The following is a 13,947-nucleotide window of genomic DNA, read 5'->3' on the forward strand; positions in this document are numbered from 1 at the left end:
GCACAACGAATAGAAGAGGTAACACGAACAGTGAGTACCGAATATCAGAACGACAACGACAACGTCGACGGCTTCAGGCAGCGTTAGCTCAGCCAAAGCCAAAGACAACGATGAAGGCGACAACAGTCAGCAAACCACCAGCGAAGTAAGCAGTCAAACGAAGCGCACAAAATGTAGTCGCAAAGAGCGAGTGAGTGCGCACACGAAGTGAAGGCAGAATAACATCGGTTTGTGTTACTGCCACCGGCCGTGACAAAGGTGCAGGCTTGTACCAATGCGAAGGTGCGAGTGGGTACGCAATAAAATGGCCGTTGGTTTTTCTGAAAAGAGTAAAGAACCTGAATATAGAGGTGTACGTCTCACATGCCATCGGTTATAAGGGCCTGTGCTGAAACTAACATAGAATGGCAGACAGACAGACTTAAGTTGTTGGGTACAAAAACACTAAACATATGTTGCCACCCCTAGTGCGAGTGCGAAGATATGATATTACAATGAAACCGCACGGAGACTAACTGTTAAGTGCGAATGAAAGCCAATGATTTTTCTGTATTGAAGGAAAGAAAAGTAGTTGATAAGAAACATACATACTGCTTCCAACGCTCAATCTTTTTCGTACTTAGTGATTGCGTATGTTAGAGAGTATTTGTGCCGCTAGGGCATTCAACAAAGAGAAACCGCGAAATCACCCGCAAATATAAGCGAGTTGCGTAAAAGAGTATTTGCCATTCGTGCTCATTCACCATTTTCGTTGGCACGTTAGACTGCGATAGCAGATACTTATGGGACAGTGCCAACCCAACAATGATGTCGTAGCGATGTGTTTACTGCACGAAATTCCAATGGAACGCCTACAAGAAGTTACATATCATATTTCCAATTGTTCCGTGCCACTACTCAGTCTTTTTAGTAAATGAAAGTGAACAACGGTTAGCATTCCTTTTTCATATCAGCTTGTTGATAATGTTTAGACTTATTGACTCCCCTTTATTTCCAACGTATGCTAAAGTGTTTGATTCCATTTCATGGCGCTTTGCACAGGAAATCGCGTAGTAGTTCCAGAAATTCCATTCATGCTTTTGAATGCAACTTGCACTTCCCGTCCTGCAAGAATTCAAGCCAGCACATCCAGCTGGAACAGTCAGTACTTGTGTTAACTCCGTACGTGCGATTTCAAAACGGTGCGCGCGCCCCACAGCATGCTTTATCGTACATTTGCACACACGGCTCCAAAAATGCCTAAAACAACCGGTCGTGTTATATGATTATGAGGCGGGCGTTTGTGTTTGTTGCGACAATCGTTGCACTTGGATTTAATCTGCCACAAACAATAAGTCAAAACCAGTGAAAAAAATTAGTAACAGCAGCCAGGAGCGTCTTATTGTTAGCTCATTAAAACCCCATATGGTTTGAATTTTGATTCCTTAACTGTAAAAATGTTTGCGGAACTCATATTGACAGTAATTTTGGCTCTATTTCAATATTGTTGTAATGATAAAATACCTTCAAATATATAAAATATCATAGCTTGTAGGTCAATGTAGCGACCTACCGTTTAAAGCTTCATTAATAGATATTTTTTTATTTTATGAAAATCTAAATCAATTAAAATTCAGAATAACGCGTTCAAATGTTTCATCTAACAGTAAAACTAGGCCAATACACCCTTCCTTGTGTGCCGACGGACATATTCCGTACACATATCTACAACAGGTTTGTATTTAGTTTCTACCATTAAACATACACACTTGCATGCATAGCAATCTAGTTTTTGCCAAAATTGCGCCAGTTTCAAAACATACTCAATGTCAGTGGTGACAAGTGGAATGAGTGAAATACCTACCGTTCAAATTTGCATGCAAATGGCAAATAAAATGAACGCTCAGAAGCGAGACAGCGAGGCATACTGGGGTTGGGTGGCAAATACAGACAGACGAGCTACCACGCATCAGACGTTTGGTTAGACAGCCAGCTGATCGTAGCTGATATATTGAAAACACACTTTGTTTTGCAGTGCCACTTAGCATGTCTATACATACATATGTATATTCATACGTATAAACCTAGCTTTGATTAGTACTGGCATGCAATCTCTGAAATGCCCTACCATTTCGATCCTTGAGCAATATTCTATAAATGCGCCTTCAAGTCTTGGCATGCTTTAAATTTATTATACCCTGAACAGGGTATGTTAAGTTTACCATGAAGTCCGTAACACCCAAAAGGAAATGTCAGAGGCCCTATAAAGTGTATACATACATATTATAGAAATGATCGCCGTGACGAGCTGGGTCGATTGAGCCATATATCGTGACCTAAAATGCAAAATAAAGTAAAATCACTTTTCATAAATTTCCAGGCGAAGGAAAAACGACATAACAGTAACCACTCATATTGAAACGAAATTTGAGTTTTAATTATAAAATGGTTATATATTGGTTATCTCTGCCATCTCTCTTGTTGAAACGAAAGTTCTAAAACCTATTTTTGCACACATTTCGCTATCTTCAAATACTCCACATTTGTATTCTTTTGACTGTTTAATGAGGGAGTGCTCTCATTTCTTTGCACTCCGTACCAAAAATGGTAAAATTTTATACATACATACATATGTACATAAGTTTATTTATACATATTTTATATACTATATAAACCAGGGGCGGATTCACGGAGGGAACTGAGGGAGAGTTCTTCCCCCAAAAGTAAAAAGTTATACTTTATTTCCACTAAGCCACAAATGTTATAAAAAATCAAAACTTTCACTTTCATCTTATTTTCAAGTTTTTAAAATGTATTTCTTGCGCACAGACCGACATACAAAATAAACCAATGCTTACACAGGACAAACATAAATATGTATGTATGTATGTATGTACATATACATATTTTTCTTTGGCACATTTGTCTGTATGTTTAAGAATGCAAATACGAGCCACATACATATGTACATAGAAAAAACATAAAGATTTTGTAAAATGAGCAAACTCCGTATTGATTTTATGCTGTAAATTAAATGTTGAAATATGTATGTATAAAAAATAAAATCATAGTTTAATGTTAAACATTTCTTAAAACAGTTACGAAATCACAAAGACTGCACCAAAGCTTTAATAACCTTCGCAACTTCAAGTTTTCTTATAAAAAATTGGTGGTATTCAGTCAATTCACATATTCTAAACAATTAGCTGTTGCCTTGGACAAAAATCCATGCTTAATTTCGTGAAGACACCTCTTCAAATAAAAAAGTTTTCCTTACAAGGATATGATTACGATCATTCAGTTTGTATGGCAGTTATATGCTATAGTAGTCCGATAACAGTGGTTTCGAGCAGACGAGCAGCTTTTTTGGAAGAAAAAAGGGATGCTAAAATTTCAGAATGATATCTCAAACACTAAAGAACTTGTCGCGTATATACAGACAGGCGGACGGACCTAACTAAATCCACACAACTCGTCATGCTGTTCACTTATATATATACATATGTACATATATACATATATATATAAATATATGTATATATAAATATATTACAGAGTCTCCGACGTTTCCTTGTGGTTTGCCACAAACTTCATGGCAAGCTTAATATGCGCTATTAAAGGTATAATTAAAGGGTAAATTGCGTACTAATTTCAAAATAGATGTGTTAGAGGATAACGATATAACAATTCACTTAATGAGCTGCTAACATTACTTTTAGTTGATACAAAGCTAAAGTGAATAGCCAAAGGTTAGATTTCTTAGAATATCAATTTGGTCAGTTTAAAGTCACCACACTGCTACCATTCACCATTTTCAAACTACTCATGTGGAATAGGGTCAGTTAATATAGTATTATGGACTTTTTGTCTGCAACATGCTTTATATGCATGGAAAACAAACCACAAATGACAAACTACCACCTTCACTGATTTTCAGCTTTTATTGTTTTTAATTCTTTCAAAGTAAGATAAACAGTTGACACGCTTACAAACACAATGCAATTGACTGCTGTGAGTATTTTAGAAATAAACTGAGGAAAAAAGTGGCAGTTTGCTCACCTCACAATCATTAACAATTCAAATATGATAATTACTCACATTTAAATAATATGATGGCATGATAATTTTTCGGGATACGGCAATCAAAGGAGCGCGCTAGCATTAACCCTTGTAGTTTTAACAGTGCGACTTAATAGTTAACAACACTTGGTGTGCGCTACAAAGCCTGCATATATTTAGAATTAACTGCTGATTTGATAGACAGGTCGAAATCCTGTTCCACAGAACTGCTATGCATATTCGTTTTGTGCTATGACGCGCACGCGCCACAAAGCGCCAGAAAAAATTATGTTAATAATGCAAATAAACGAGCTGCAGACCGCACAAGAAAAAATCGCTGCGTGGCAAGGACTTGTTGCATAATTATGCGTACTACTACTTGAAAAGCCGCAAAACGCTAAAGCGCTGCTGCTCATAGTAAAAAATTCATGAATGAAAAATGCTGAAAAGCCGCAGCCGCAGTGGCGTTGAACTCCTGTCGCTTTGATTCAATCGAAAGGTCTACTACGACCAGTCGCCAAAGCAGCAGCAGCTACGGCTGGAACAAAAAAGAAGTCGTCAGTTTAGCAGTAGCAGAGGTGGCGTTGATGAGATGCCGGCGTGTTGATGGCGTTGATAATGAGCGAGATTAGCATTTTGCAATGTTTTTTGGCAACCACTTAAAGCACACTTGCATTAACAGCGGCACCTGAACGCCAGCTCCCGCGCCATTAGCATATTATTGCTCATGTTATAGTTGTTGCATGTGCGAGCGCGTACGGTACCAATGCGGTGGTCATTTCGCGTTTTTAATTGAGCAGATCAATGCAGAGTGTGCGCTCAATTGCGGTTATAAATAAATGTATATTTTTTATGAATATTTTGTATGTATATTTTATATGTTTACCTACTTGTATTTAACCAATTAACCGTTAATTGTATTTTTTTCTTTCGTTTCAGACATATACATAAATATGTAGACAAAGGGCAGTGTTTTGAGGAAAGCACGATTTTGAATAAGTTTTATGAAGGGCTGAAGTGGTAATATACAGTTAGAAGACCGAAAAAAGCGAATTTTCCAAATTTTTTTCTGAGAAAACTTTTAAATTTATTGATTCAAAAATTTGTACACATATTACGGTATTATTTAACTGTATTTTAAGACTTAGTATTAGTAAAAATAATTATTTGGAAAGGAACTACAGATGCTTCCCGGAAGCTCCTCTCAAAAATACATTTTGCGGTGATCGTTATGTCTCTGAACTGAATCCTCTGAAATTATAAAACCAAACAGATTTCGTTAAAGTAATGCTAAATCTAGTAATTGATAGAGAGAATAAGCAAACTAGAATTTTTTGACAAAAAATCTCAAAAAAAATCGATTTTTTATAAAAATTTCGGCCGTATGTTTATAAAAAAATTAATATCGGAGAGAAAAAATATTCGATTTATTACTAAAAAATATATTTAAGAAGCCCGTATTTTAGACTCATCGCTTTAGCCGTTTTCGAGTAATATTGGTCACCGTCTTTGAAAACACGCGCTTAAAGTTTGAAATACACTTCCAAGCACTCTGAAACGCCTTTTCGAACGTGTGTGTAACTTCGAAAATATTCACCTGAACGATATGAAATTTTCTGTGTGTATTCTTAATGTAGAATATGTAGATTAAGAAAATAAAAAACCCGTTTTTCTCAAAACTTTCTTTCTCAAAACGATACTGATGATTCTCAAGTTCTACTTGGCAGATTTACCTGCGATTTTTAGACAGACTTCTTTGTACACTTGTCTATGTCTAGTAATATCCATAACCACGAATTTGAATTTTTACTATTTTTTAAAAATTCAAAGCCGTCAAAAAAGTGGCGCAGAAATTATTTTTTTTTTTTTAAACATCCAAATTCTCCATACTTCCCTACATTGCAACATTATTCTAGATTATTAATGTTTTTTTTTTGTTTCAGATTAGCATAGTAGAAATCGTGTGTAGGGTCACGTTCCAATTTATTGAGATGGCCCACTTTATTAGCTGCTAATATTTGTAATATTTAATTTTTTTTGAATTGTTTGACTTTTTCTGTATTTTTGTAAAGTTAATAAATAACTTATAAAAATTTTAGAGCAAAATTAGCAGTTACTTTTTTATGACACTTCCAAAATAACCTGAAATTTGTGGTATTCTACCACTTAAAGCAGGAGCGGAACCACCGGAGGTTTTCGGTGTCAAAATTTACAGAATTTCCAACTTCTGTCTTCTTTCTTTCTAAAGCAGGTCTTAACATATTTTTAAACATTAACATACTGCTACTACTTATCAATTTCTTAGGATTAGGTATATGTATTTGTTGTTCAAGCAAAATCGGTTATCAAAAATAATGAAAAAAAATGTTTTGAAATTATTAAAATTCTTGAAACGCCAATTAGTCGACCTGTTTTAATTGCGACGAATTCTTCATAAAATAAAATGTAAAGCAAAAATAATTATAACAGCGCAAACATAAGAAATTAGCTATACCCGCGCACCGCGAGCAGTTTGAACTCGTTTGACAACAACAATATAGAACTTTTTTCACTGCCAAAGAAGCGCCAACCAGTTCTCGATCTACTTATGTATGTATCAGCACACATGCATACATATAACTTAATTGCTGTTTCTAGGCATTTGGTGCTCTCTCCGGTGAAGTTGACTGAGTCCTTGCGATTTTGCATGCCACACACTGACTGCTTTAGTTCTGCAGAAGATGGTTTGTTTGTATGTAATTTTCGGTTTTACAAGAAGAATGCAAAATGCGTTAAGTAAACCATTGTCGTTAAGGGCAGAGAGCATTTGTGCGCCAAAAAATAAGCAGAAAAGACAAGACAAATGTAGCTTCACCCCTTTTTTTCGTTGAAGAGCAGCAACTGCTAGCAGACACTAAATATCTGGCCGTTTTTATTCATTTAAGCCGCCCAACGATCGTTGTGACAGCACCCAAAGGCAAATTAGGCGCTAAAGAAGAGCTACGACACACCCTTAAGATGTTCAGTTGAGCAGCAAGCGGCAGAGGATGAAGGCGACGAAGAAGCCGAGGAAGCATGTGTTATGTGATTTTGCATTTTTTTTTAATTTGAATTTGCAAAACTGTTCGTTACTTTTACTTTCTTTGAATAAATATTCGTTCTCGTTCGTAATGCTTTTACTTTCAAACGGCTTACCTGTCCTGCCTTACCCTTCTGCCAATTGAGCCGCCTGTTTACAATTGCAATATGCAAATCAGTTGCCCCTTTTCGCAACGCTCCTTTAGTTTTGCAGTTTGCAAAATGACGTGACAGTAAAAAATAAATTTTAAAAAATTACACGTCATATCTATGTATGCACATACATATGTATGTGTATATGTGTCAGAAGTTGCTCGCTTTGCTTTGAAGGAAATGAAAAGTGGCAACTTTGCGCCGTATTGAAAACATTGTATGCGTACATTACCGAAAAACACGGCATCTAATTTTTTATATCGATATTAGAACTTTAATGGGTTAAAAGGATGTTGTGCACATTGGTGCGTTGCATGCAAGGGGTTCCGAAATTGGTCGTGGATGACATAAAAAATATGCAAATGAGATTGTTTTAAAGGCAATTTATCGTATCTGCATATAGGGCATCGTTGTGCTTGCGCAGATGCTGTCAAATTGACTCTTTAGCTGTACATTGGACGCATGCGCAAGGAATCGATAATCAATAAGCAGCGATTGTGCAATATGGTTGCGGCAATGACGCGACCAGGTGTGCCACGGATGTCATATGTGCACATATCTACAATCGTAAATGGATATAACGTTCTAATAATTGCTAAGCCTGCGAGTTGGCAACCGAGTCGTTGGCATAATTGGTTCGAAAACTGTTATTTTCGCACAAAATACAACTAAAATGCAAAAAGGAAGAATTGTTTGTAGTAATGTCAAAATGTGCAAACAAAAGTTTACAGCTTGAATGGCAAAACCGACAAAGGACGAATGCGAGAAGTTTAAATAAAAGCTTAAAGCGAGAATTAAGACTGCTGCAGTAAAAACATAGCCGCATGGCCGATGGCGAAAACAGTCAAAATGAGTGGCAATCGTAGAAAATTCAATAAACACACACATTTTACTGGCCCACAAGACAGTACTGTTTATCCAGTAAGCATTTCTGCGTTCAAAGGTAGATTTCCGAACTGAACTTGAACCTATAAACTCACAAAATACATAACTCACGGAGAAATAACTTTAACTTGAGTGAAATAATGTGCAGGATAAAAGTGTAATTCGCTTTGTAATAAAATAAAACTCGATAATTAAAAACACAATTGAAAGATATGCGCTGCAGCTCTTATGCTTTTATAATGCACATACGCATGGGCTCAAGTAACTGCAGCAAATAGCATGAATTACGTAAGAAGTAGACTATTTATGTGTGTATTTCAACTACGAAGCGAAAGTGCATTGTAGTCTACTTCGTAGCAATCGACATCATCTCGTTCACAGCGGTTTCAAGGCTTACAAATGTGAAAAACACCGAAATATCCCGACAAAAAACTTCAGAAAAAAGTGTTAGCTAGCGAGTTGGTTGCTCGAATTCAAACTCGAAAGGGGTGCATATCATTAGCCCGTAAAGCCATAGCATGCAACCTAGTGCTGCTCTTTTATTTACATACATACCCACTCGTAAGCACATAGTTGTAGGAAAATATATATTGCATAGCTATGTACCTATGGTTTTTTGTATGCATGTGTGTTCAACTTTGACTTTGATGTAAACACATTTTCGTTTTTATATCATTTAAATTTTATCCATTTTCCCATTCTTCCTATACACCTATGTAGTTTAAAGGTCGCCATGCTATTGTGACATCAAAGGCCATTTAACCCACTTTGTTCCTTTTTCTTCTGCATTCGATTTTAGGTTTGTTTGTATGCGTTTTTAAATTTATTTATTTAATTTTTGGTAGCCTAGTGTAACGCTATAATAACAGTACTTGACACTGAGCAGCGGAAATTCGAAAGTCACGCACAAATCAACTCATAAATTTGAACGGAAGTCAGCCTGCAAGCGGATGTGGGACAGGATCCATTCTCTCGCTGCCGCTAAAGCAGCCAAAGTATATTTCTATGTATGATTATGTACCCTGATATTTGTATAGATAAGCACAAAACTGTTAACTGTTATAACTTCAGTTCTCAATACCTACTGGAGATCTTGAACACTAACACATTTGCAAGCGATATATTTTTTATGATAATCAGCAACGAATTATACTAACATATTTATTTCGCTTCTCAATTCCATCATTCTTCTTATCGAAGGATATTTGTATACACATATTCGCACAAACGGAATGTGATTTAGCTCATAACACTTCATTTATGCGTTTAATGTAGCATTTACACACATATACATACATATGTACATATGTGTATGCATATACATCAAATTATTAAACCTTCTTTTTCTGGAAGAAGAACTAAATTGTTATTTTTTATGCAATAAATACCTAAATAAATAAAAATCTCTTTTGCATTATTGTCTTTGCCTTGTTTGTGGTGAATTTCGTTTGGTTCTAGTTGGGACACAAACCAGCTTTGGAAGGATATAGTGGTGAGTAAGTATTTAACAACGAAGGGTTAATATTATATACGAGCCAATGTGAGTATACAATTGAATATTTCTCTTTGCACAAAACATTCTCTTTTGCCTCACAAAGGGAGGGTATCAAGCAGACTTATTTGTATAGCAACTGGCTGTTATCCTATAAGAACTTCTATTACTAACATAGTCACTGCGAATATTATCATCCAATTAAAAAAAACGTATTCCCCACATTTACAAATGGCATTAACTAAAATCAAGTCTTAAATATGTGTTAGTGTATCGGTGCCAGCAAGAGTTTTGTAAGAAAATTGCTGCAATTCTTAATTAACATTGATATATCTTCCTAACCGCTGAAGCTAAATCAACCAAATTTGCTCAGAAGAAACATTTTTAGCACTTCTTTATATATAATGCATACTATGAAAATGAGTAAAATCAGCTAAAACCACGCACACTTCCCATATAACGGTTGTTTGGTAAACTACTAAAAGTGGTACTTGTGAACCTCAGTGTAATTACCGTAATACCAAAACTGGATAAAAGCGGGTCAAAATATTCCCCCGCCCTCATATATGTAGCTTATATAAGAAAATTTATAAGAATTATACAATTCATTTCGAACTTCGGGTTGGCTTTATGCCATATATGTACATATATCGTTCAATAAGTATAATATCTTAGCAACTAACATTCTGTAAGACACTTTCTGTGCAGAATGTTTGCTAATGATAAGGCTCTCCCATCTAATATTCCCCTCTGTTAACGTAATGTTATTTCATTAAAAAAAATGTTGTTTATACTAATCTTAATGGATGTATATATCGGTAAATTAATTTTCTCTGAGATATTGTTAAATTTCTTCTTGCTAGATGAAGATTTATTGTATTTTTATACTACAAAATATCTCTCATATTGTTAATACATAGTAGAACCAGCAAGTATGGTCAATTCAGAATTGAAGAAATTATAATCATTCTAACTTTAGAAGACGTTTTTTACTTAAAAACGAATATAAAAATACCTACCAGTTGTAATGGCTTGGTGGGTGTCCAGTAAAGGTGTTACACCACTTATCCTCTATGAAAAAGGAATTAAAAGTGGGGCAAAAATCTACCTGGGGCATGGTAAAGCAGTTAACCAAATCTCTCTTTTTACATCTTGCTCCAGAACACAAAGCAAAATTCATACCGTAGTGTCTTAAAAGTAATATTCCAGGTTTGAATCCAGATTTGAATCCATTGGACTACAGTTTATGGTGAGAGTGGGAGAATATGCTCTATTATGCTGGACATACATATATTTTCTCCACGTACATAAGCCCTCTGTCCAAGTGAATGCCTAGGTAAGTTACATTATTTGTTTGTGGTCTTAGTGAATATGCAACATGCTTACACTTTCGGTCATTTACATTTATTCGCCAGTTAGCTAGCCATTCTTCGACCAAAGCGAAAAGCTCCTCTAGTACCCTTGACACTCTGATCTGTTGTGTCATCTGCAAAAATCGAAGTCAATACATTATCACCAGTTGGAATGTCTGCTGTCTATAAATGTATACAGTTGAGCCTAGAATACTCCCCTGGGGTAAACCAGCCCTTATCGCTCATTGATCAGATATGAAATTAGCTACTTCAACAGTAAATAAGAATCCATTTCAGTAGCATCTTTTGAACGAAGCCCGAATTGGTGCAATGGAATTATATTGTTTTCATGGAGGAAAAGAGACATCTTTGATATGTAGTAACACAATTTGGAATATTTTGGAAAGGCAAGGTAAAAGGCATATTGGTCTATAAGAAGTCGGGTCTATCAATCATAATGATCTGCGACATTTTCCATGAATTTGGAAAATATTCGAGACTGAAAGCTGCGTTAGGAAGCAAGGCAGGTACTACTACAGCAACATTTGGTAGCACCATTAGCATTTTTGGAACAATTTTATCATGTTCTGACTACTTTTTTGGAGTCATCGCTTTTATGATCTCTTTAATTTCACAACTTTAAGTTACTAGGCATGACTGCCTCATAGTCTACCGGCGGCATAATACAATATGTTTAGGCCTTTCCAAAAGGAATTATGTCATTTAAAATTGCCCAAAAACGACAAAACGACTGTGTATCAGATATATCTATCCATTAGCGTGATATACTTGTATTAAGGGGGTATTCTGGTCTGGGGGCATGAATTTCGGGTAATTTTTAAAGTTTCGTAAAAAAAGGCAATTAATATTTTTACTATGCATTTTTTTATTAGTTATTTGTTAATTTTAGAAGAGTACAGAAAAAAATTAAAAACTAAAAAACAAAAATTTTCAAAAATTATGAGCTGACGAAGTGGGGGGTTTCTAAAAATTTCCACGTGACCATACCCATGATTTCCACCCTCCTAGTTATCTGAAACCAAAAAAAAGATTATTAATCTAGAATAATGTCACAATGGCCGGATTCTACGGAAAAGTGGGAAAAAAATTTTCATTTATAAAAAAAAAAATATTTCGATTTTTTTTAAATTTCTAGACCAGAATACCCCCTTAAGGAAACATGTTCTTATGGTAAAAAATGGATAAAATCAGGTCTGCGCAAAATTGGGTAAATACATATGTAAGATATGTTTGTATGTATTGGTTAAAGAATAACTCTTTACAAAGTAGATGGTTGTATTTTCTTCACTCAAAGTTCTGCACAGCAAACAACTTTTTTAGGCTTGAATATATGAAGTCGCACATGGTTAAATGTGGAAAATATGGTAGCTAGAAGAGCAATTCCTAGCTTAATTCGGCCAATCGAGCTTGCAAAGGTAGAGGACTACAACGGTGTACTATTATTTTCCGTAATTCCACATTTATTCTCTATAATTTTGGTCGACTCGGTTGGAAAGTATTGATAATAATTTTTTCGAATGATAGGACTGTACGCCCGACGGCAACGAAACAACTCAGATACTGCTTTGAAATGTAGCACTCATTGTCGGGAATGAAAAGACGTACAAGTAGTACCTATCGTGACGACAGCTTTCTTATGCCCAATATTTCATGCAGGATATGGCAGATGAGGTCGTCTGTCAATAAGCTTTTGTCACCTTATTTACCGTATTAGCCGTTTTTGGGTCACTTGGCGTGGTTTATCAAAAACAAACGTGCAATAACATTCGATTTAAAGAAACAATAATTTACAGCTAACAATCACTTTCGAATTTCACTACGCCATTTCTTTTCCGATAACAGACATCAAATCAACGAACTTATTACTGCTTTTCTACGGAAAATTAGCGGCCACAAAGACGGGTATATTGCATAAGAGTAAATAAATTTTACGATAGTGGCGCCAACAAGCGGTTGAGCTAAGACTTATCAGTATCATTGTAAATGTATATATATGTCTGTGAATTTATGTATATATGGTAGTTTGAACGAGCCAAGTCAATAAAAAATTGATACTATGCGACAGGTACCTTGGAATCAGGCGCCTTTCACATGCCACTCAGTTGAAAGCGTAAGAAAGACAAAATTACAGATAAAGAGTTCAAATTGTAAACAAAAGATTAAAGCCATTGATTTCTAAATTTCGAATGCCTCTTTTAAATGTATGCTTTTGCATATGTGTACCCTACCGCACGCACCGATATCTATAAAATTGTTAACATTCACCCAATAGCGGCAAATTAACAAACATAATTAAAATACTTTTCCGCCCAGCCCACTAACCCTTCACCGCGGCACTTCTGATTTTAGCCTCCTGCTGCTGTGGTCGTGTTTCCACTTCAACAAGTGAAGCTTCTCGCTCGACTACCTGGGCTTGGCGCGACATAGCGTTGTTTCGATTTCGTAAATGCAGACAGACAGACTCTGTTGCTGATCATTTTAGTCATATCCAAGTGTCACTAGCAACACAACTTTTAAGTTTTGTTTTATTTCCTATTTAATAGTTAAAACTATTATAAAACAAGTAGGGGAGGACTAAGTTCATATGTAACCGAACATTTTTTTACTCTCTCAATTTGCGAGAAATGTTTTCAGATATTGACAAAACTTTACATACTACTGTGCCCAAATAGGGTGACGTTTGAATTTAAACTGCGCGTCGAAGGATTTGGAGAATTATTTTTTTTTTTTAGGTTGGTAGTACTGTCAGTCACATTTTTGTCAAATTTCATGTCAAAATATTCATTAGTGTTTGAGATACGTGTCGTTTTGTGAGCTGCTAAAAGTGAGTTTTTCGTTTTTTGCGATGTCGAAATTTGTTGATCAAGGAATTTGCATTTAATTTTGTTTACGGAATCAATTTTATACTGCGGCTATGTCTAAAAAAAATGTTTACAAGTGGTATAGTGA

At 35.5% G+C, this 13,947-nt stretch overlaps 1 long non-coding RNA gene across 2 annotated transcripts; it reads left to right on the plus strand.

Moving 5' to 3' along the window:
- The first annotated feature begins 12 nt into the window (after positions 1 to 12).
- On the plus strand, positions 13 to 7,183 carry LOC126762098 (uncharacterized). 2 transcript variants are annotated; one of them, XR_007667420.1, is made up of 2 exons: positions 13 to 292; positions 4,978 to 7,183. It is a non-coding gene; the product is annotated as an uncharacterized LOC126762098 (long non-coding RNA). The 2 variants fall into 2 exon arrangements; XR_007667421.1 differs by lacking the exon at positions 13 to 292 and adding an exon at positions 310 to 1,713.
- The last annotated feature ends 6,764 nt before the right edge of the window (positions 7,184 to 13,947 follow it).

The sequence above is a fragment of the Bactrocera neohumeralis genome, chromosome 6, assembly GCF_024586455.1.
Source record: "Bactrocera neohumeralis isolate Rockhampton chromosome 6, APGP_CSIRO_Bneo_wtdbg2-racon-allhic-juicebox.fasta_v2, whole genome shotgun sequence".
Taxonomy (NCBI): Eukaryota; Metazoa; Arthropoda; class Insecta; order Diptera; family Tephritidae; genus Bactrocera; species Bactrocera neohumeralis.